This window comes from Cornus florida, unplaced genomic scaffold (genome assembly GCF_030987335.1).
Source record: "Cornus florida cultivar Cherokee Brave unplaced genomic scaffold, ASM3098733v1 CherokeeBrave_3.0.0_Hap2_Chr02, whole genome shotgun sequence".
NCBI lineage: Eukaryota > Viridiplantae > Streptophyta > Magnoliopsida > Cornales > Cornaceae > Cornus > Cornus florida.
The window spans coordinates 39,761,643-39,785,486 of NW_026775572.1; the positions used below are offsets into that span (position 1 = coordinate 39,761,643).

Below are 23,844 nucleotides of genomic sequence, written 5' to 3' on the forward strand. Positions count from 1 at the left end.
ATTAAAGAAGATATTTAGAAACAACAAATGTCTATTGAAATTATAAGCACACAACTTATGATTGCAATCCATTAATGAATGGACTACCATCCAAGACATTTATAGAACATGTTGAAAGAATGGGTCTTAAATGTAGTCAATGATGATTATTTTTTAATTGTGGATTGCTTAAATAGTGCTTATATATATTTGACATTTTGCGCTGATCAAATGTGTTTCTGATATTTCCTATTAATTAATGTACATGTACGTATTACTTTAATAAGTAGTAATAGGAATAGTCTTGGAAAAGACATTATTGTTAGATCATTATCGATATTTTTCATTTATAGACTATGTTGAATAGATTACTAGTATTGTGGTACATGGAAGGGACTATGTCATTTAAGGATATATAACTGCCATGACTCGCATTGGTAATTTATTTACCATGGTATTTATGATGACCAATTTAATAAGTTAATCTGATTTATAGTGCACATTAATGACTATTTTACTAAACCACTACAGAAATTATCATATGTGCCAAGTGGGAGAATGTAAGATTATTTATTTAATTGTGACCCACATGATTTGGATATGTGACATATTACTTGGTGGGTAAGTAAATAGATATCAATTAATATTATTTATTTTTGGTCAACTTATAATTACCTTTTTGGTAATTACTTATTGGAGAAGTGTTTTCCTTTTTTATTCCTTACTTTGATGGAAAGTAGAATTATGTTACTATAAGAAAAAACTGGTTATCTCTCTGCCTTTATAAAAGTGCATACACTCCGTTAATTATGTACAATTAATGATACAACACGTAAAAGTTTTATGTGTGCAAAAGGTCAAAAGAGAGAAATCAGTTTCCACTTTGCCTGTTGATCAGAGTTACAGATTAGTTCGTAACCAAAGGATCTGGACGTTGGATTTAATCTCAACAAGAATTGATATCGTGAATCGAAGTATTTATATCTAACTAGTATTTATTTATGCATTATAGATATGTGAAAATCATGAAGTTCTAAGATATGGGATTCATGTAAATTTGTGATTAATGGCTTAACACGAATTATTATAGTTTACAATTAAATCATATTTGATTAATTGACAAGGCAGCAAAAGAGCAGTTGACCTGTGCTCACAATATGACATCGCATTTTACATATGTTATTGTTTTTAAGATTTAAGTAGGTGATTAACAGTCCAAACCTATAACCAATCACTTTTTTAATACAGAATTTAGAATACAAATAAATTTAATTAGAGCGACTAATGGTTAATACAAAACAGGAGAGGTCTTATGAAGAGGTGTTTAAATTTGAATGTAACTCTTTAGAATTATAAATTTTTAAAGAGGCAATACTACAATTAAAATATAGAAAATATTTATTTTAAATTAAAAAAAAGTATTAATAAGGGATAAAGGAATATGCAAAGATGCGGGCCTATAGAAAACAAGGCCCAAAACAAAAACTCAAGACCCAAAATAGTCCACCCAACAATAACCCAACAAGAGCCCAAGGAAAACATTCCCTAAACCAGAAACAAAGCCAGTGTTTTAAGTTTTAACCTTCTTTTCTTTAGAACTATTTTTGTCATGATGGCCATCCGCATGTCTTTTGTATTTTATTGGGTGAAAAAGAGTTTCATTAAAAAGATTTACTAACCTCGCAATACTAATAAAAATTTTATTTAAATTTTATTTTTACACATTTAGGTAAGTAACTCATTCGTGAAAGTTGTTTTTACAAATGATTAAAAGTTAAGGATATACCATTCTATCATGATTCACGCTTGATTCATATCACTCAAATTAAAATACAAAAAAGATGTATAATCAAATTTAATTTTCTCATAGTGATGCCATCAATATATATTAGGGGTGCACACGGTTCAGTTCAGTTCGGTACGGTTCCCGCCAAGAATCGAAACCGGTCACAATAATTCCTTAAAAATGGAACCGGAATCGAAATCGTGTGTATATGGAACCAAACCAAACCAGCATTCACAGGTTGGTTCCACAGAACCATTGACTAAGAAAGATGAGCCGTCTTGCACTGTTGCCGACTTCAAGACATGCAAATATCTTTTGAGGATGTTGGCTGAAGATAAGCCTCTATGAGCAAACAAGATAATATCATCAGCATGAGTATAATATGTTATTATAGTCTTGATAAAACTTGGTAGATTCCAAAAAGCAGTACACAAAAATAATATTCTAGTATATTATCATATTATGGCAGCATTTGGACTGTTAAAAAATGAAAATAAAATAGATAAAGAAAACATTATACTTTATTTAATATAATATAAATACTAGAATATATTTTAGATGCAGACTATTCGGGTAAATTGCATTCCCTCTATTTTTAGAGGTTCCATTTGACTTGACAATATAGTACTATACTTACTAATTACTAAATTGACACCATAGAATTAAATATAAATCTATAATATAATCAAATATTATATATATATATATATATACGGTTCCGGTTCAGTTCGGTTTCCACTGGCCTGGAAATGGAACCGAACCGTAAATAAATAGTTCCTAATTTTTGGAACCAAAACAGTGAGAACCGGAACCGAAGCCCTGATTCAGTCTGGTTCGATTCGGTTACACGATTCTTTTGTGCACCTCTAATCAATATGGTTTATTTCGCATAAATGTGTAACTAATGGAAAATATATGAGTGAAACGAGGGTAAAAACATCCATGGAAAAGTAAAGGTGTACTTCACCCTTTTGTTTAATTGAGTTTGATAAACTAATGTTGCGTATGGTGTGCAGGAATGGAATGGAATGGAATACACATTCCAAATCAATTAAAACCATTTTGTTTGGTTTGCAATTTAAACTGGAAATGGTCATTTCATTGAAATGAAAATCCATTCCACAACTAAACCTATAGAATTACCATTTCATTCCCAAGTAATTTTTTTTTTTAAAATTCAACTTCCCAAAAAACACTCATGTTCCCTCATGTTTCAAGTCCAAAAACCCCCACTACCTTCCAGCACAACCACCTTCGCCTTTCACCACCACTGCCACTGACTTCCACCACTATCACCACCGCCGCCATTAACTTTCACCACCGCCCACCTCTTTTCACCACCGCCATCACCATTCACCACAGCCACCACCTTCAGCACCGCTACCTTTCACCACCACCATCGCTACTTTCCACCACCACCACCGCCTTTCACCACCGCTACCACTTTCCATCACCATCACCGCCGCCGCCTTTCACCACTGCTACCACCTTCCATCACCACCACCGCCGTCGTCTTTCACCACCGTCGCCGCTGCACCTTTCACTACCTCTACCACCTTCCACTACCACCACCACCTTCCACCACCACCACCACCACTGTCGCCTTTAACCACCGTTACCACCTTCCACCACCATTGCCACCGCCGCCTTTCACCACAACTACCGAATTCCACCCCCACTACCTTCCACCACCACCACCGTTGCTGCCACCTCCACTGCCTTCCACCACCACCGTCACTTACACCACTATCTCCTTCCACCACCACCATTACACTACAACCGCTGCTTTCCACCATCACCACTGCCACCTTCCACCATTGCCACTACCGCCACCTTCTAACACCACCACCTATACCATTACCGCTTTCCACTTCTACCACCACCATTGCCACCATTTATTTTTAAAAAAATTATAGAAGAATGTTATTTTATTAATTTAATTTATTTATTAATAAGAAGGATATTTTGAAGAACTCAATTTGAAATTTATTCCATTCTAAATTTTAAATTAGTCCGACCAAACACTAGAATGAATATTATCATTTTTTTCCTACATATTTCATATTTACATCCAAACAATAGAATAAGAATGGCCATTCCATTCCCATTCTCATTCTTATTCCACTTGCATTCCATTTTATGCATACACACCAAACGCAACATAATAGAAAGAGTTGTTCATTTTTTATTATTATTATTTTATCTTTATTATATAATTTAACAGAAAATGGTGAAGGGTAATACAATTACTTTACATTATAAATAATAATTTTTATTTTCTTAATATCTATTTTCTATCCAGCTTTATAAAGAGAAAAAAAATATAGTCAAAAGAATGTCTCATTCATTCATTTAGTATCATTATCATTATTATTATTATTATTATTATTATAATTAACTGACTACATCTATTCTTTCTTCCTCATTCTTCCCACAAAGGCAAGGCAATTACCGACTAAACGTTACAACTATGATAGTTGTGATCGAGTTGACACTTGAAATAATATTTCATCTTATTATAAATTTAACTTGCATATCAGTGAAAAAAGTTAAATGAGTAAAAAATGCAAACCGATATCAATTGTTAAATGATTTGAAATTATATAGTTGGGCTCAATCTTATCATCGGTGTTTTGTTTGCGATATTCGCGGGTTATGTCAGTACTGAAGTCAAATATGATTAATTTATGCTTAAATGGATTGCCACATCATTTTCAAACCATCCCTTTTGCCATTTTCCTTATTAATAAATTCTAGGGTTAATTTTACCTACACCCTCTGAACTATGCTAATATTCCACACGCACCTTTCTACGTTTCATAATTTCACTTACCTCCCTTAAGGTTTTGATTTATGTAACAAACTACCCCCTGCTGTTAAATAACTAACGGTGTCAGCATGAACAATTCTGTACAAGGTCAATTTTGCCCTTCCAATACTTAAAATGACATTTTTAACCTCATTGACCAATGCAAATTTACAAAATTATCCTTAACTTATAAACTCAAAAAGTTTAATCCAGTGTACTCATATTATCGACCCCAGAACACCATTCACCGATTGCTTCAACTTTGTAAGTCGCCGGAATTGAGCCCATAGTATTAATCCATGCACCAAAAAATCTTCTCTGTATCTTTCTGAACTGAAATCCCCTTCTCGTTGTAGAATCCTAGCCTCCCTCTCTCAATTGGAAATCTCTCTAGTTGGAATTTTTTTTTCGGAAATCTCTCTAGTTGGAATTTTGTTTTTGGAAATAACAATCTTCTCTGTATTTTTTTTGGAATTTTGTTTTTGGAAATCTCTTTCTAATTTTTTTTTTTTTTTTTCCTGATTTGATTTGGAAACAAAAAAGAAAAATAACAATGAATTGAGTCGGGTTTCTGGCGAGATCAGGTGAGTTCCGGGAGAGGAATTGTCAGCGGTGAACTGATCATTTATGAACCTTGAGATCGACGGAGATGGAGTTTTCGGCAATGTTATGACTCAAATTGCTGAAGGGTGACGGTAGTCACGCGCCGCCATCGGGTTCGATCTTCTTGTTGCCAATACAACACATGATTCAAATTTTGGGTTGAAGACTTAGACACCTCCTTCGACTTCATCAATCTTCATTCTGTTCTCCCAAACATACCCTGCAACTACAACGTTTTTTTTTTCGCAATTGGATCTTGGGTCTGCTAGTGGTGTTGTTTGCAAAGGGTGATTGTGGATGGTGGTTGGTGGTCGGCCGTGGTGGTGGTAGGTTGAGGTGGAGAAACGACGAGATCGGTTGTTGTGTATTCCATCGGTGGCGTAGTTGCTTTGTCACCGACGTTAATGAAAAAGAAAGAAAGAAAGAAAAAAAAGAATATATATATATATGAATCGTGATACATCTTCCAACTCCAACTACCGAAATATCCTCCGAATTAGACGTGGCATGACACGACATCCCATAAATCATGCCACGACGCACTTTTACTCTCTCTTTCTGAAAGACCCAACTGCAAAAAAACAAAAAAAACTCATCTATTTCTCAATTTATTCTTCAAAGTTTAGATCTAAAAACGTCGTGTTTGAGATTTTTTGATTTGTTTGTATTGCATAGTGATAGTAAATGTGGGGAATCTGATTGAAAATTTGATGGTGGTGGTGGTTGAGGATGACAAATGGGTTAGAGAGAGAGAGGCGAGACAAATGGGTTTATAGAGAAGAAAGGTACAGCTTGATGGGTTCCGCCGCCGCCCACTTCCTTGGTCACGGTTCAGTTCGCGTACACGACAGTGAGTGCCTAATCTTGCAGGTTAACTCCACGGCCCGCCGATTCATCGCCGCCATCATTTTCTCTTATCTCTCTGGTGGCGTGGGTTTGTAACATGGTGAGACACACACACACACACATATATCTGTAAAAGAACCACATTCTCCATGGTGGGTGGTTGCCGCTGTGGTGTTGAAGGAGAAGGAGAAGGAGAGTATAGCTATGCTCCTCATTTGGTCGATGAAGCTTGTGTAAAAAATTCAGTTCGGAAAAACTGGCTTCATCGTCCATAGCTATCCGTACTGGGTTCGATCCAGAGGTGTTGAGTCATAAACTAGGCTGAGTTGATTCAGTTGGGGGCAGGTTTTGGATTTGGGTTTCAGCTATCTGCTGCCAACAACAGTGAAGGTTGCCAAAATTGGATAATCCAATTACAGCCTCGCCGCCGTTGGAAGTCGCCTGGTCCATTACCGTCGCAGACCCATTTTCAATACCCATTTTTGGTCGCGCCATGCCGTCGGACAACTGTAGATTCCAGAAATGCAGAGCATTAAAATTTCTCCTCTTGTTGGTTTCCCTCTCTTTAATTCTGGCTTTCTCTTGGATTCTATATATAAACCTTAATCAAATCAAAGAGAAAAAGAGAGGCGATGAGAAGAATCTAACAACTGAAAGAATAATTTATGAGAGAGAGTAATAAACCAGAAACAGAAAAAGAATGACAGATTCTTAGAGAGAGAAAATTATATAGCTTAGTGAGATGACATGGCTATGCCACATTGGTTTAGGAGGATATTTTGGTTGTTCGAGTAGGAGGAAATATCATTTCCCTATATATATAAATATAGTGTGTGGGTACATATATATGTGTGTGTGTGAGGGTAGAGAGAGAAATTAAATGGTGTTAAGAGGGTGTAAAAGTCTTTTTCAGTTATAAATTTTAATATATAATTAAAGGGTAAAATAGTAAACTTACATATTCCCGTTGGTAAATTAGACGGCCGTTACTGATAGGGAGTGTAGGTGAAATTATGAAATGTAAAGGGTGTGTGTGGAATATTAACATAGTTCAGGGGGTATAAGTGGAATTAACCCTAAATTCTAAATCTAGGAATACAAAAACAGTACGTCCCTTTCGCAATTTTCTATACAAACTATATCATAATTAATAACACCATTTTGAATGCATAGGGTTTGGTTTGGTTGTTACAGCTACCTGATTTGGAGTAAAACCCTAGCTGCTTATTCCTTTCTTTTAGCCATTACCGTCCAGTTTTCTATCTATTTATTCTCGTAATTAAGATGTAATTCTGATGCACATATTATATAATTCATTTGACTGGTTTTTATTATTCAAAATCCATATGTGCTTTATATTATTTTGTTAGAAATGTAGAGTGAGAAAGTATGAGACTCAATGGGTAACGTTTTGAGTTAAATAAATACAATGTACACAAAACATTGAGGAATAAGAGTAAGTGAGTGTTATACAAATTAGAATAGGTGATTGATAAACAAGTTATTTATGTATGATTAGGTAGGTCATGAAGACGGCTGCTCAATGTCCGATGTGACCAAACATAATTCGCCTGATTCAGCATGGATCATCGTTCACGGTCACTTCTATGAATGCACCTTCGTCAAAGATAACTAGGGTGGCGCTGACAACATTCTTATCAACAGATCTCAACATTTGTAGATAGGAGCTAGAGATTCATATATTTGAGAGATGATGAGAGTGACTAGGCCGGCAAAACCACTATTCATGTTGTCATCCTTCTGGCCTTCTTAATCACACGTTCAAACCCTGGATTTGTTTGATCGCGAACCTTCTAAATTTGTTTGATCATGAACCTTCTGGATTCTTTTCACTATCGTCTATAAGCTTTCTGGATTCTTTTCACTATCGTCCGGAAGCTTTCCGAAAGGACTATCGTCTAGAAGCTTTCTGAAATCTTTTCACTATCATTTGGAAGCTTTCCGGAAGGATCAACCTTCTCAATGGATTTGTTTGATCAACGTGAACCTTTTATTTTTATTTTTATTTTTTACTATCGTCTAGAAGGATCATCGTCAGCATTCTGGGTGGATTTTTTTTATCAATGGAACCGAATTGTTGAATTCTTTTTTGTAAAATTTGAACCACCACATTATTTCTCTATTTTTTTTTAGTTATTCAAAAGAATAGCAGTCTAGCTTGTCTGCCACTCCTAATTTATCAACTTAAGAACCTCAGTCGTAACAGTTTGTCATCCTTAGGCAATCTCCTCTCTGATGTTTAGTTACTATATATAACTTTTCACTTAAATTATAACTAAATGACTATCTCCATCTAAAATTTTCTCTAATCTATCAATTTTTACCAATTCTTCAATATTCTATAATCCTCCCCCATCCCTAACATATACTGGCTTATTTATTTTAATTTATATATTATTATATTGAAAATATAAAAGACATAAAAGAAGAAAAATAGTAACAAAATATCATACCTTTTGCTAACTCTCTTCTCCATCGTATCATTGAACCAGCCAAAACCAAAATCATGGCTGAACCTCCACTAAACACAAAAATCAACAGATGCATCCTTCACAAATGGGAAATCCCAGACACAATCCTTCGACCCCCTCCCAAACCATCAGATTAGAGGAAAAAGGCGGAATATCCACCTTGCTGCATCCACGGCTGTTCACCGAATTGTTGACTTGGTTGTTCAAAGTCTTGTTTCCCTCCTTAGGAGGCTGTTTTGAAGCTGTTTGGGTCTAGTTCTGATGTGGCTGGGTCTGCTTTGGATTGGGCTGGCTTTTGGGCCGGGATTGTATTTTTTCCATTGTCTCCCTCAGGCTATTGTACTTGTTCTATTACATTAATAAATTAAATTTTACCTTTCAAAAAACACAAAAAACAAACACAATTACATGTTTACAAATATTTAGAATGATGCACTTTTAGGTAAAAGATTTAAAATGTTGAGACCAAAATTTTATCCGATAGTTAATGGCATATTTAAAAATAAATAAAAATTCAAAAATTTGAAATTAGAACCTAAAATAATAAATGCTAAATTGCTTGACGTTGGATAAAATGCTAGCAAATTGACTGAAAAGTTACATATTTGCAATCTCAGATCTATATAGTACATGACTAATTATTTCACAATTTATTTCACGAGTCGAAGTCGTCATTGACGTCGCATAGAATACGAAACAATGAAGGGCCGAAGTGAGAGGCCGACCGTGTTCCATGAGGCTGATTTGAAATGGGCTTTTAATTAGTTGGATCTTTAAAGGGAATATGGGCCAATCTTATTTGGGCCTTTGATTCTGCAATAAGGGGTGTATTTTACCTATGGGGTAACATATTTGGGCTGAAACAACTTGTTGACATATATGGGCTGGATCGACAAGTTGTGAAATGCTGGTAAACGAACTTAACATTGTTGAGGTGGGCTCATTTACTAAACCAGCCCAATAATAGTGTGCAAGCTAAGTATTCAATCTAGCTCCAACAACTCGATTTATTTGCAACTATCTCAATATATGTACTTCAATTCTCGAAATAGCGAATTGTGTTAACAAAGATTTGGAACTTGGAACATTCTACGTTTGGAAAATGGTACAAGTTATTTTAAAGGTTAGGATTATATCCATCTTTAATCGAGTTTTTCTAGTATTCTTTTGGAGAGTGAAATCCGATCTGGTGATAAACTTCTAACCAAAAATCTGAAACTGTTAAAAAAAATTGGCCGACTATGTATATCAACACACAAAGTATGTACCATAACTAAAAACAATAGCACGAACTAAGAGAACACAAGCTATAAACAATGGAGAAAGGCATGTAATCAAGTTCAAAAGTAAAAATTCATTGGTAAAACTGCAAAGCACTTTTCCTGATGCCTCTGTTCTTTGACCAAATCTTTTATGAAAAGATTTAACTTACAGGTAGGAACGGCAATGGGACAGTTTTGGGCAGGTGTACCCTCTTTTGTCCTCACAAACATTTAGAAAATCTTGCCTCGTCTCCGTTCAAAACTGCCTAAACAGGAGAGTTTTTCACCCCATCCTTGCTCCGTTTAACTTTTTTTTACCCCGTCCAAAACCGCCTGAACTGTGACTCAAGTGACAGTTTTCTAAATGAACGCCACAGTTCTCTAAGTGAACTTTTAATTTGAAGCGGAGAGAGTAACATTTAAGTAGACTATTTTATCTTCAATTATAATCAAACGTGCATAATTGAGAGCTGATAGGAGTGACTAAAAATACGCTAAATCACTATCCATTTTGTCATCCTTCCGGCACTCTCTGGATCCATTGTCAAATAAAATGACATGCTCAATTCCTCCACCCACCAAACAAAACAAAAAAAACACCTTAATTTTCAGTATCCACGGTTATATATGTGACCATTATGCTATTTTCTTACTGTCACCAGCCTAGTACGTGCGTGCTATGTGGCTTACTCTCAAGGTATCGTGGTTCGTTGCATGTAACTTTATATATATATATATATATATATATATAATTATTGGATTTCTTTCCGACAAGTTTAGGTTATAAAAAATTATAAATTTATCTGAATTTATTCATTAGACCATGTTCAGATTTTTAAATTTTTTTGTTTACATTTGTTCAACCCAAACATACCCCTCGCCCTTTTGTTGTCTAATAGAGACTATTTTTTCTACTCTTTCGGTTGATTTTTACCATTTCTTATTTGATATTGTGGTGTTTGACTGAACATTTGTTGATTTCATGTTGAAAGGAAGTTCGACCCTTAGGCGAGTTAGACGGTCGCTTAAAGCCCCAACTAATAAAAAGGTCCAAAATATTATAGTTACCGAGTATATGATATATTGTAATGGTTTCCTTGAACATTAATTCTAAAAAAATTTATCTCCTAAAATAACTCTTCTTTTTTTGTTTTTATCTCCTTATCATCATTGAGGCCTTTTATTAAACTTTAACCAAGAGAGAAATTATTTGTCTCCTAAAATATCTCATTTTTTTTATTTATTTCCTAAAATATCTCATTAATATTTTATTTCTCTTTGTCTATTTTATACACGTTTTTTTTTTTTACACCAGCACAATATATATTTAATAATTTTTCGGTAAGTTGTACCACAATAAATATTTAGCCGTTGTATGGAGAAGTAAAGAAACTTTCTATATTCTCTTTTTCTAAATTTTTACTTTTTATTTATTTATTTTTCTTATTCTTAATCTTCACGTCCATTCGGAATTCTGATTTCTCTCATCTCTTAGCAAACTCAACAAGTTAGTTACAAGTTACAACTCATCTCCCTTCTTAGTCTTCTTTCATTACAACTTTACAATTTTTTTTCTTCTCGACTCAATATTCATTAGTTTCAAGTCTCAATTTGAATGCACTTTTCTTTTATTAAAGAATTTGCAGCAACATTGGTACTTTCTAAATTAGGTTATATTGCATCTCAAAAAGCAAGAAGAATAGTTTTTAATTAATTATTATGGTATATAGCATATTATAATATAAAAAAGCCACATTTTATTTTTCATCTAAGACCCGATTTACTTTGAGCCGCCTCTGGAATGGATTGTGTCCATTGGTCACACTAGGTTCACTACTCATAATATCACATACGAAGTAAATATGCGTGAGTTGTTAGTTGTTACTCAGGACTCCTAAAATTTATCACCCTCACACTCAGAGGTTTTAGCTTTTAACTAATTAAAAATGTTCAACTAATTATGAATATCACTCATACCAATATATATATGATCAACGATCAGAATGAATTCCCGTCAATAGATATCATTTAGTGACTAGAACTTTCAACCCAAATGTATATACATATTTACATCTAGAATTTACCACAATCTATCAATTTTTATCAACCCTTCAATGTTCTAAATTTTTTTTTTTTTAGTATCATACCCAACATATTCATATTTTTCTACCGCATTTTACTAATGCCTTGTTTGATGCGCAATTGGTAGAAAATTTAGAATATTGAGGCCAAAATTTTATGGTAGATTAAAATTTGGGTAAAATGCTTGAGTTGGGGAAACAAATTTGAATCTAGAGAGTTTCCACACGTATATTTAATTTTAAAGGTTAAGATCATATCAAATTTACATCTCTCAAACACCCTCAAAATGAAAACTATACCGGATTAATGATCATATATGTGCTCCACAATAATCAATGTTTTAACGCTGATGAGCTTTTCTTTTCTATAACCAACATACATTAAAGGGGCAAGCGAGAACCACTAGTGAACGTCACGCAGTAAAAACAATCGCAGCTGAAGAACAAAACCAGTAAAAATGGACAAAGGAATGCATTCAAATTACAAAATAAAAACTCATTTCAAAGTGAAATTACATATAAAAGAAACAAAATATTCTTGAACTGGGCTCAAGTTTGGCTGCTTTGTCTATAATAATTAGAAAGCAAATTTAGAGCGAAATCATATAGATTTCAAATTGTTGAACTTGGCACAGTGACATGCAAAGAGCTACATATATGCCATGTACTCTCATAACCCTTTTGTTTCTCATATCAGCATAATTAACTCCACGGGCCTAAACATCAATTTGAATCACCCATTCATATCTGAAAAATTAATTCATATCTGAAAATTTTATGTAGCAACTATAACCTTTGAAGATGGGAGTAAGAAATGCGTTGAATAAATTTTTTGAGAGATGACAAGAATGACTCCATTTTGAGACTAAATTACAGTGTATTTTATAATTTTCTTTATTTTTTCTCCTGGTAAGTGAACGATCCATTGGTTTTGTAATAAGGTAGTGTGATATTATAATTTCAGTGTTAACTGCTGACCAAACAAGAAATCTCACGAACATTGCTAGCATGCAATGCCATTTTTTTTTTTTTTCTCTCATCCTAAGGTAATAAACTGAAAGAAGAGCAAAAGACAGTGATACGAAACGGCAAAACTCGGGAAGCATAAAAGAATGAGTAAACCTCAATCTGCAGTATCATTGCGTTGAACTCTGGTGTTACCTCTTTCTAGTGTTAAAACTAAAATATGCAAAGCAGCACAGAATTACGGGAATGAAAGTGTTCTTTTGAAGTCAAAACCAGAAACCAAAAGGAACAATTTTAGAGAGTGAAATAAACTGAAAGATAAATAACAAAGAAAGGGCCAAAAAAAATAACAGGAGAATCTACAAAACAGAGAATTCATTTAGCAAATGCATTGGGAACAGAGGTAGATGTTAAAACAAACAAATCTGGTCCTGTGATAGAATTTGGGATATAGAAAGAGATTATACAATGTTACTATAATTTGTTGAACTCCATAAATTATCATTCAATGATATCTCTGTCAGAGGTATCGTCAATCTTAAATTCATCATAACCAATTCAATGTATCAAAAACATGCTCTGAGTAATGACAAATGAGTTAAGCTTATTGTGCGTTTGATTGTGCTTTATGTATGCTCAAATGATTCTATGAATTACCCTCATCCCAAAGCATACTATCGTATCCTGAGTGATAGCCATTATCTGTTTGTAGGTACTACTGATGCATTTCTTGACACAAGAAGAACGTTTTCGGGGCATCAATTGGTGAGGCCCTCAATGGTTCAATGTATAAGGCATTCAAACAGATTTGTTTTAATGTGTTAATTCCAATGTTATCATATACATCATATCAAAAAGGTCAAGTCTGATACCAATAAATCGGACAGGGGACCAGGCAGACATCATATCGATGTCTCTCAATCCACTGTCATAGAAAATAAAATAAATAGTACCCCTGACCTGGAAACTCACCATCATCAGCACCTACATTCTCATGCAAACTTGCAAAATGCGTCCCCTTTTGTTTTCTGCAACTTCTCCACCAAAATTTTGTTTTGGATGGTTAAAGAATATAACTGCACCAAAATCAAATCCACTAAGTTTTTAGACTAAATGTGTCAATATAACAAATCTTTTATAAAAAATTTAAAAAGCACAAAGTCAAAAATGGTAAAGAAATTTTCGGCTACTGAATTAAATTGGAAAGCGGAAGATAGAAAAGGGGTAAAAAAATAGGTACATGAAATAGGTACATGCCAAGTTTAAATCAAGGAAATGGTGAAGTAAAAAACCTGCTTCTTGATGCATTCCCTTTCCATGGCTAGTTGCGTAACCATGCCCATAATAAACTTGGTCTAAACAATAATCTCCTTTGCAATTGTTGCTTTTGCATCTTTAGCTTACTGCAAAGATGTCTCCAAGGATTCTATTCTTGTCGTCTCTAAGTTAGTTTCAGGTTATACAACACATTGCTCCCCTGCATTCTCAGTCCTAATTTCATCTTTTGAAACCTTTGATTTCAGTTCCTCAATTAAAGTTTCCATATCTCAGATTGCAGAAGACAACATGTCCTGCTGCTCTAGACTTGCTTCAGAGGATGCCCTTGTATGTTGTAGTTGAATTTCTTACCTTCTTTGTTTCTTTCAACAAAAATCATTTCCCAACTACACATTATACACACACGCATCTGTATATATATATATATATATATATATATATATTTATGTGTGTAAATATATATATGTGTGTGTGTGTGTGTGTGTGTGTGTGTGTATGTGTGTGTGTGTGTGTGTGTATATTTTACGTGAACAACTACATCTTAAGCAGTGCTCTGAGACTTTATAGATGTAATTAAATAATATTAACCATTTTATGTATAAAGAGAGGGAGAGATGTGAAACTAGCCAGTTGCTGTAACCAAGAGGATGAGCAGAACCACCATATTCAAATGCTTCATCTTTTTGGTTTTGCCTTAGATAGGAATCAAAGAGAAAGATGATCGATTTAGTTTGCAATGTCATAGTAAATCTCTATCGACGATATATATATTTTGTGTTGGAATGTTTAAATATTAAAGTTACATCCTCTCCAACAACTAAACTTCTAGAGTAGATTGTAGTTAACATGGTATCAAGAGCAGGTCCTATGTTCAAACTTAGACTGTTTGAAATTTTTTTTTTTTTTGATCTTGGGACTTTCTACAAATAATTCTAAAAGTTAGGATTATATCCAATATACTATTAGAATTACATATATACCTTCTAACACCCTCAAAGTGAAACCCTCAAAGTGAAACTATACTGATAATGACCTCCATAATGATCAATGTTGTATCATTAATGCTCCGTTTGGTCGGAGGGATGAAAAAAAAAGGATGGAAGGGAGAGAGCGAGGGATGGATGAGGCATGCCTAGAAGAGAAGGTGCCTCCCTCACTTTTTATTTGGAAAAATGGGAGGGATAGTAGAAAGATTAAAATTGGTATATTACTTTTTTTGGGTTAGTTACTCTTTCTTTCCCTCCTCTCTTCCGCCTAATTTTGGACCGATAAAAAAACAACAGGTTAGGAGGGATGCTTCATCCCAACTTGCTTCCTCCCTCCCTTCCCTTTCCTCCAACCAAACATGAGAAGTATCGCCTATCCCTCCCCTCCTCGATCCGTCTTTCCAACCAAACATAGCATAAGACTGAAGATTTTTTTCTTTTCTATTACGACAACACATTGGAGGGGGCAAGAGAGAACCAACATACATCGGTGAAAATTGTATATGATAAGAGTACATAGCATAACCGGAACAACAACTCTATTCTCACTCGAAAACACTGAGAGAGCGATCCCCTCAGTAATTGATAATCAGTCTTAAAATTTCTCTGTAGACATAACCCCTTAACCCCTATCTCTCTCTCTCTCTCTTTCTCACTCCTATGTTGCAGGTTGCAGGTTGCAGGTTGCAGCTGAAGTGATCTACCTCTCCCTCACTTCTATGGTCTCTCTCTCTCCCCCGTTGAATAATACGAAGAAAAAAAAAAACATGAATTTTTTTTTTTAGTTGTCCATCTTTCCTTTTTGGGTTGTCCCAAAATACTTGTCCACTTACCAAGTTTAAACAACATATTTTACATCTTTTCATAAAATCCTAAAAATTTTAAAAAATTTCAAACTTGATTATATGTATATTTAAACTTGAAAGGGTAGCTTTGTAATTTTTAAAGGGAACAATGCAATAATTACATGCCCCTTAAAAAGTTCTACTCCCTAAAAGGGACATCTAATATGGGACAGAGGGAATATATATATATATAAAAGAATACAGTTGTAACCAATAACATAAGCGTGTTTTCACGCTTGGCCAATTACAAACAAATTGGGCATTGATAGCGCGTGAAAGGCAGATCATCATCTTCAAGCTTTCAAATATGTTTTCCAACCACATGCCATCTTCGAATCACAAAGCTTCCTAACACCGTGAATGGAAGCCGATTCAACAAAAAAAAGATGATTGTTTTTTTTTTTTTTTTTTGTAATCCTTCTCAAGCATCAATCCACACATCCTTTTGTGTGTTTTTGTCATCAGCCGTGTCCGAAGAGAATGTGAGAAGTTCGACCCGAATCTAAATCCATTGTCTGTGTCTGTGTCGTGTCGACACATACACTCTAGCCACCACTGGCGAGTCCAGGTAAACATAAGTTACAAGTGATTGACAGGCTCTGATACCATGTTATTCTAACATGGTATCAGAGCCCGTCGATCACTCATAACAGCCTTATCAGTTTATCATCATCACTGCCGGGGATGGCACAATCAGCCTCATCCCCGGCAATGGTCAACCTTCAAACTCGTGCTCCCTCACGCACCTCCAGGATCTTCATAGATCCACCCCATGCAACCAGCTTCATCCACACTCTGTCAACACTTCTTCAACCATTATTATTCAACCCTACCATTTACAATTAGGGTTGGGCTTGGGCGGAAAAATCTCAACCCGAACTTAATTAGGGTTGGATTAAGGTGTCAGCAACCCAAGCTCAACTCAAACCCGAATTCTATATTTTTTTTTGTACACATTTTATTTAAAATATATTATATATAAATATTCAAATTATGATCACCTTTCCTTTTCAAATTTCATTGTTTAAATCTTAATTTATTTGTATGTCAACACTTTAAAGAATCAATTTTTTAAGAATTTGTTTATTTGAATATTATATATAAATATTCAAATTATGATCACCTTTCCTTTTCAAATTTCATTGTTTAAATGTTATTTTATTTGTATGTCAACACTTTAAAGAATCAATTTTTTAAGAATTTGTTTATTTGTATTATATATATATGTGTGTGTGTGTGTGTGTGTGGGAGAACAGTTGTAACCCATATCACAAGCGTGTTTTCGCGCTCGGCAGATTACAAACAAATTGGGCATTGATAGCGCGTGAAAGGTAAACATCATCTTCAAGCCTTCAAAGATGTTTTCTAACCAGATGCCATCTTCGAATCACAGAGCTTCCTAACACCGCAAAAAGTAAACATCATCTTCAAGCCTTCAAAGATGTTTTCTAACCAGACGCCATCTTCAAATCACAGAGCTTCCTAACACCGCAAATGGAAGCCGATTCAAAAAAAAAAGAAGATTTATTTTTATTTTTATTTTTTGTAATCCTTCACTAGCATAAACCCACGCATCCTTTTGTGTGTTTTCATCATCAACCATGTCCGAAGAGAAGATAAAGAGTCCAACCCAGATCCGATGTCCGTTTCTGTGTCGTGTTGACACCGACACTCCGGCCAGAACCAGCGAATCCGGGTAACATAGGTTACTAGTGATCGACCGACTCTGATACCATGTTAGAATATGTGTAATATACACATATTCTAACATGGTATCAGAGCCAGTCGATCATTGGTAGCAGATGCCATCTTCGAATCACAGAGCTTCCTAACACCGCAAACGGAAGTCGATTCAACAAAAAAAAAAAAAAAAAAAAAAAAAAAAATCCTTCACTGGCATCAACCCACGCATCCTTTTGTGTATTTTCATCATCAACCATGTCCGAAGAGAAGATGAGGAGTCCAACCTAGATCTGATGTCCGTTTCTGTGTCGTGTTGATACCGACACTCTAGCCAGAACCGGCAAATCCAGGAAACATAGGTTACCAGTGATCGACCGACTCTGATACCATATTAGAATATGTGTAATATTGTTTTACACATATTCTATCATGGTATCAAAGCCGGTCGATTATTGATAGCAGTCTTATCAGTTTATCGTAGTTCGAGGATGGCACCATCAGCCTCATCCCCGGCGGAGGTCAACCTTCAAACTCACGCTACCATACGCGCCTCCAGGAACTTCACAAATCCACCCCACGCAACCAGCTTCATCAACGCTCCGTCAACACTTCTTCAACCATTATTATTTATCCCTAACATTTACAATTAGAGTTGGGTTTGGGTGGAAAAATCTCAACTTGAACTTAATTAAGGTTGGGCTTGGGTTAAGGTGTCAGCAACCCGAGCTCAATTTAAACCCAAATTCTATATTGTTTTGTACAAATTTTGTTTAACATATATTATATATAAATATTCAAATTATGATCACCTTTCCTTTTCAATTTTCATTGTTTAAATCTTAATTTATTTGTATGTTCACACTTTGAAGAATCAATATTTTAAGAATTTGTTCGTTTTTTTTCTTCATATAAATTTGTATTAAGGTTTTAAAAAATTTATGCTGAGGAGTAATCTAATCTGACACTAACAAAAGATCACTCTAAATTTCCAATGTGGAGATTAACTATATAGATAACCCAAATTAACCTAACTTTCTAACCCACAATCTCAACACAGTTGCAAACCTAAGTTTAAAAATTCAAAGATGAGTTGTGCTCAAGTTGAGAAGTTAGGGTTAGAGATCGGATTAGACCGTTAGACTTGGGTTAGAGTTGAACATTTTATACACTAGCGGATCCAGGGGTGGGCATTGGTTGGCTCAATACCACCCCAAATTTTTTTATTTTATTATTGTTTTTTTTCTATACCCAATTTTAGCCCAACCAAAAAAATAAATAAATTATTACTAGTATTAGCCCACCCAAATAAATATTAGCCCACTCCATTGACAATTCTTGGATCCGCCCTTGATTTTATATGTTAGGTTGAGACTGAGTTGCAGCCTTAATTGATACTGTGTCTTATTTTAAGCATAGAATAAGACTATAGAGTTTTTTCTTTTCTATAACCAACATACATTGGAGGGGCAACAGAGAACCAGCACAAATTGGTGGGAATGTGTGACAAAGTACATTAGCAGAGTACATAGTATTACAAATTGACAAAATCTATGTCTTTTTTTTTCTTCATATTAGTTGGCAACCTGCAAGAGAGAAAGATGGGGTTGAGTGGTTATGTTAAGAGAGAGAGAGATGACTTCGGCTGCAACCTGCAAGAGAGAAAGATGGGGTTGAGTGGTTATGTTAAGAGAGAGGGAGAATTTAAGACAAGAATATCAATTACTGAGGGGATCGCCCTGTCAATGTTTTAGAGTAAGAAAAGAGCTGTTGTCGTGGTTATGTTTAGAGAGAGGGAATTTAAGAAAGTAGTCACAGTAAATATTACTGAAGGGGCGATATCAGTGATATCTCTGTAGTGGTTTAGAGTGAGAAAGAGCTGCTGTTGAGAGAGTTTAAAGAAGGGAGTCCATTACTTGTTTCTCAACTATAGAATTGAATCAATTGACAAGCTTACTCAACTGAAAATTGTTAGGCGAGTTCGAGATTATAGCTTCATCCAATTATTTACTTTGTACTCTCCCACCAATATATGTTGCTATGATAGTTTGTATCTATAAATATATATATATGTGTGTTGCTATGATAGTTTGTATCAGATGCTATGTACTCTCAGCTCTCTTAAGTGCATTTTTTCTTCATCTTCATCAAATTTTCTCTCCTTGTAATATTTAAAATTTTAAAGTCACATACACACTAATCTTAGTGATGAGAAATCTTAATAAATGGACCCAACTACTTATAGTACTCAATCCCTGCCAAAAGGAAGGGCTATCCTGCAATAAACCGACCAAATCGAGAATTATATGCATTTGTGAGGACTGATCCAAATCTAGTGAAACAAACTCTAAACCAGAATTCTAAAACTGTTAGAATTGGCTGGAATATATATACTCACAAAGTATGCCCTGATTATTATAATCACTAACGACAAACCCAGTGCAATTAACACCTAAAAACAATAGGACAAACAAGAAGAACAAAAGTGGTAAAAATTGGAGAAGACAAGTATTCAAATTACAAACTCATCTCAGAGTGTAATTGTGACAAAATAAATAAATAAATAAAATAACACTAAAGCACTTTTCTCAATGCCTGTAAGTGTATGATCTACTAGCCAAGGAAGCAAGGCTAAATTGAGTGACAATAATATCACATCATACCCATTATCACTAAAATATATGAAACCATACTTTTTTAACTCCTAAAAGAGATATCACTAGTCTACGAGCCATAGAATAATGCTACTAAATCTGTTAGTATCGGCAATGTGACTTCGGGTTTGACTAAAGTTTGATCAAGCAGCCCTAAGATTTGTATTATGGTCTAGCAATTTTGATTCTGAGAGGGACCAAAATTTGACAAAAGTTAAAGTATAACCAAGTTCTAAGTTAACAACTATACAATATTTTGTTTTCCCAAGCACAGTTTACAATTTACATATATATAGATATATGCTAACAGGCAAACACATAGGAATGCAGGGACCAAAAAATTTGGGTCCCTACGCCCCTGCCTAAATGTAAAGATATTGCCTCAGCTTCGTTGGATAAAAAGAGGTGGCATTTAAGACAATTAAACTTGTGCTGACAATTAAACATTGCTTGAGCTCGACTAACAATGCCTCCTAAAGACTCAAAACCCCTAAAGCTTGACAAAGCACGGAAATTTGATTGTGCGACCCAATCCCACTTCTGTGTCAGGCAAAATCCACTAATACTCAAGTTGTCCAGGTTATCACAAAAAATCATTTAGAGCTTAGAACATGTCAATACAAAAAGGATGTGTTTTGTCGCATTACCATTAAAAACTAAATTAGAAAGAATAATATCAACAACAGAAACATTAGCAGCAACAGCAATGACACCAAATTAATGGTAAATCAGGTTATCATTTGCGAGTGCTCCAAAACATAGAAATTTGTAGGAACTTAAATCTTACCTAAAAGTACTTCATTGTTCTAGAAGATAAAAGACAGCAACAGTCTTTGAGTCTGTCCCATGTGAAATAAAGAAGTGGTCATTGATAGATAACTGTATCAAATAAATATTAGTCAGATTGATATCTAAACATGTCTTGTTAAATTAGACTGACAACAATATTATTCTGAAAATGAATAGATATAAGGGATCAATAATGGTGGGATTTTAACATCCAAGTTGAGAAAATAGAGAGTCATAGCTGGATGTCTTTTTTCCAAAAATTCTATTGCTCGTATAGTCTGAAACGAGTATACAGTAACAGGCTGTGTTTTGGTGCTCAAAATCCTTTCTTTTCTTTCCTATCTTCGTAGAGATCAGAATAAGACCTGCACCTCAGATTTTGAATCATGAAATAACTCCTTGTCAAAAATCCTAGTCAAAATGACAAAATAGAAATTAAACAAAACACTAGGAACAGTAATCTATGCCGCCAATTAAAGTATTTCACATATTGAGAATTAGCAAACAATCGAATGCGCCGACACAACAAATGACATGGAAAGACTTGCTACATATTCAAAAGTAACACAACACATCTGACACTGCAGCAATATATATTAAAATGCTATATCTTCGACCACGGCTACGATTTCAGATGCATCCTATTAAGTTATAAGCAAAGAGTTATACTACACATATATGAAAACAAAGAAGTACAAGAACTATTTCATGGAACCTAAGAGAGTTGTTAAACAAGAATCCAGAAAGGCACTTGATACCAATTTAGTTAATCCATTATTTTATACTTGAGTTAATCTGCAAGTTTGACCCATTTAAGTTTAACATGTTAAAGAGGTCATTAAATAAGTTAAATGTCATTAAATGCATTTTGACCTGTTTATTAACTGAGTTACACGAACACCATCACTAGTCAACCCTTTCACAGCACCCAAAGACCCAAAATGCTGTATCGAATGCATACTCGTCTTCTGAAGTTATACAGAAATTAACTGCAGGCAGCAAACAAAAGAATAACAGTATATTTTACTTACAAAGGTTCGGAGCCGCCAAGTCTTCTGATCCTGCTTGAGAACAAGTGTAGCAAGCTTTCTGCAACTGTGTCACAAGAAAAATGTCAAAAACATTATTTGAACAACAATCAGAGCAATTTTTTTTTTTTTTTTTTTGATAAGTAACAACAATCAGAGCAATTTGCCAGTGATAAGCTGAACATAGTATATAATAACTCATGTAATTGATTGCCAGGTAATTACATTGCTTTCTAGAAATTGAGTATAAGAAATTGAGTCAAAAACATTATTTGAACAACAATCAGAGCGATTTGCTAGTAATAAGCTAAACATAGTATGCAAACCAGAAAAGTGAAACGGAAAGAAGGAAAAAAAATAAAAAGCCAACAAGAAGCAAGAAAAGAAGCAGTATAAGAAATTGATTTATAAGAATCAAAATATACGTGCATTGTACATAGAAATTGGTTTATAAGAATCAAAATATACATGCATTGTATATCATTTTGTTTTTGTGAAAAACATAAATGAGGACATTCACTCATAAACGCATCCTAATGTCTTACCCAGAGCATCTATAAAAGCACCACACCTAGTCTTCCAAAGATGAAAGACCACAGATACCAATACTCACCTAATTTAACAAACGTTGCTTTGCTTTCTTATTAATGTCACACTATGAATAATAAACAATTTTTCTAACTAGAAGACAAGATTTTATTTGACAATGCTCAGTCCAAGATTCACTACCTTCACCATATGTAAGCCCCATATATCCTCTAAAAAGACCAAAAAAAATCATAAAAATTATGTGAATGCCTAATGAAATAAATAAATAACAGAAGAAGTAAGAAAGGAAGGAACACATCAAACCCACACCAATAATTAACAATTTCATTGAAGAATTAGTCCCGAAAGAGACATCAAAAGAGAGAGAAAAGCAAAAGAGAGAGACGAACATACAAAACAAGTTTAAGATACACCACTTATATTCAGTCACTCCAAGCAAAGCCTGAGAAACAAAAGGTAAGTAACTTCTCAAGAAAGTAGGAGAAAATTACAGAGAGCAGTTTTACAGTGCCAGCCAATTGTTAGAGTTCGGTGCATTTCATTAACAACAATCAGACCTAGGGTTTGAAGGTAGACATTTTAACCGAAACAAAAGCTATAGTATACATCCATATTTATAAATTAGAAAAATAAAATAGTACAATTTGCCCGTTATGCCCAATGTGTTCGGTGTGGTAGAATCCTTACAGATTTCCTGCAAATCAGAGTTTTAAAACTAATTAAAACTTTAAAATAAGACTGAAATTGAGCATATTGATGAAGAAAATGTTTAACAGATTTTTGAAAAATTGTCGTATTGAATTTGATTTTACCATCATCAGCATTGACGGCAATAGCGAGTTTCGTCTGATGTGGAGAGTGAGAGAAGAGTTTTACAGAGTTGTTGTCGATCGAGTTTGAGAGAGAGGGGGGTCTAGGTTTGTTTGCAACTTCCAATATTGCTCTTATTTATAGTTGAAAGAGTGTTTAGTGCACTTTTGCCTTATTTATATATATACACACCCCAACAAATAATTATAGATGTATAGCCATATATGTGTGTGTGTATGAGATTGTTTGAATCCGTCAGAATCGTAACGGTTGTGAATCAGTCTCCTTTCCACACTTTCCTAGTAATTCACAAGTCGTTCATTGATTTAGTCAAAAAATATGAAATACTTGGGGGCGAAGTATGAGGCGGATTGTTTTGATATTCTGTTTTAAACCTTCTT

The 23,844-nt window shown here is 34.4% G+C and overlaps 1 long non-coding RNA gene across 2 annotated transcripts; it reads right to left on the minus strand.

Moving 5' to 3' along the window:
• Positions 1-11,958: 11,958 nt before the first annotated feature.
• On the minus strand, positions 11,959-23,844 carry LOC132294742 (uncharacterized). Of its 2 annotated transcripts, XR_009478193.1 has the most exons (6): positions 23,446-23,839; positions 23,275-23,327; positions 22,088-22,151; positions 21,055-21,421; positions 14,117-14,464; positions 11,961-13,900 (listed from the first exon to the last, which is right to left on the minus strand). It is a non-coding gene; the product is annotated as an uncharacterized LOC132294742 (long non-coding RNA). The 2 variants fall into 2 exon arrangements; XR_009478192.1 differs by having other exon boundaries at positions 11,959-13,900; positions 22,088-23,327; positions 23,446-23,844.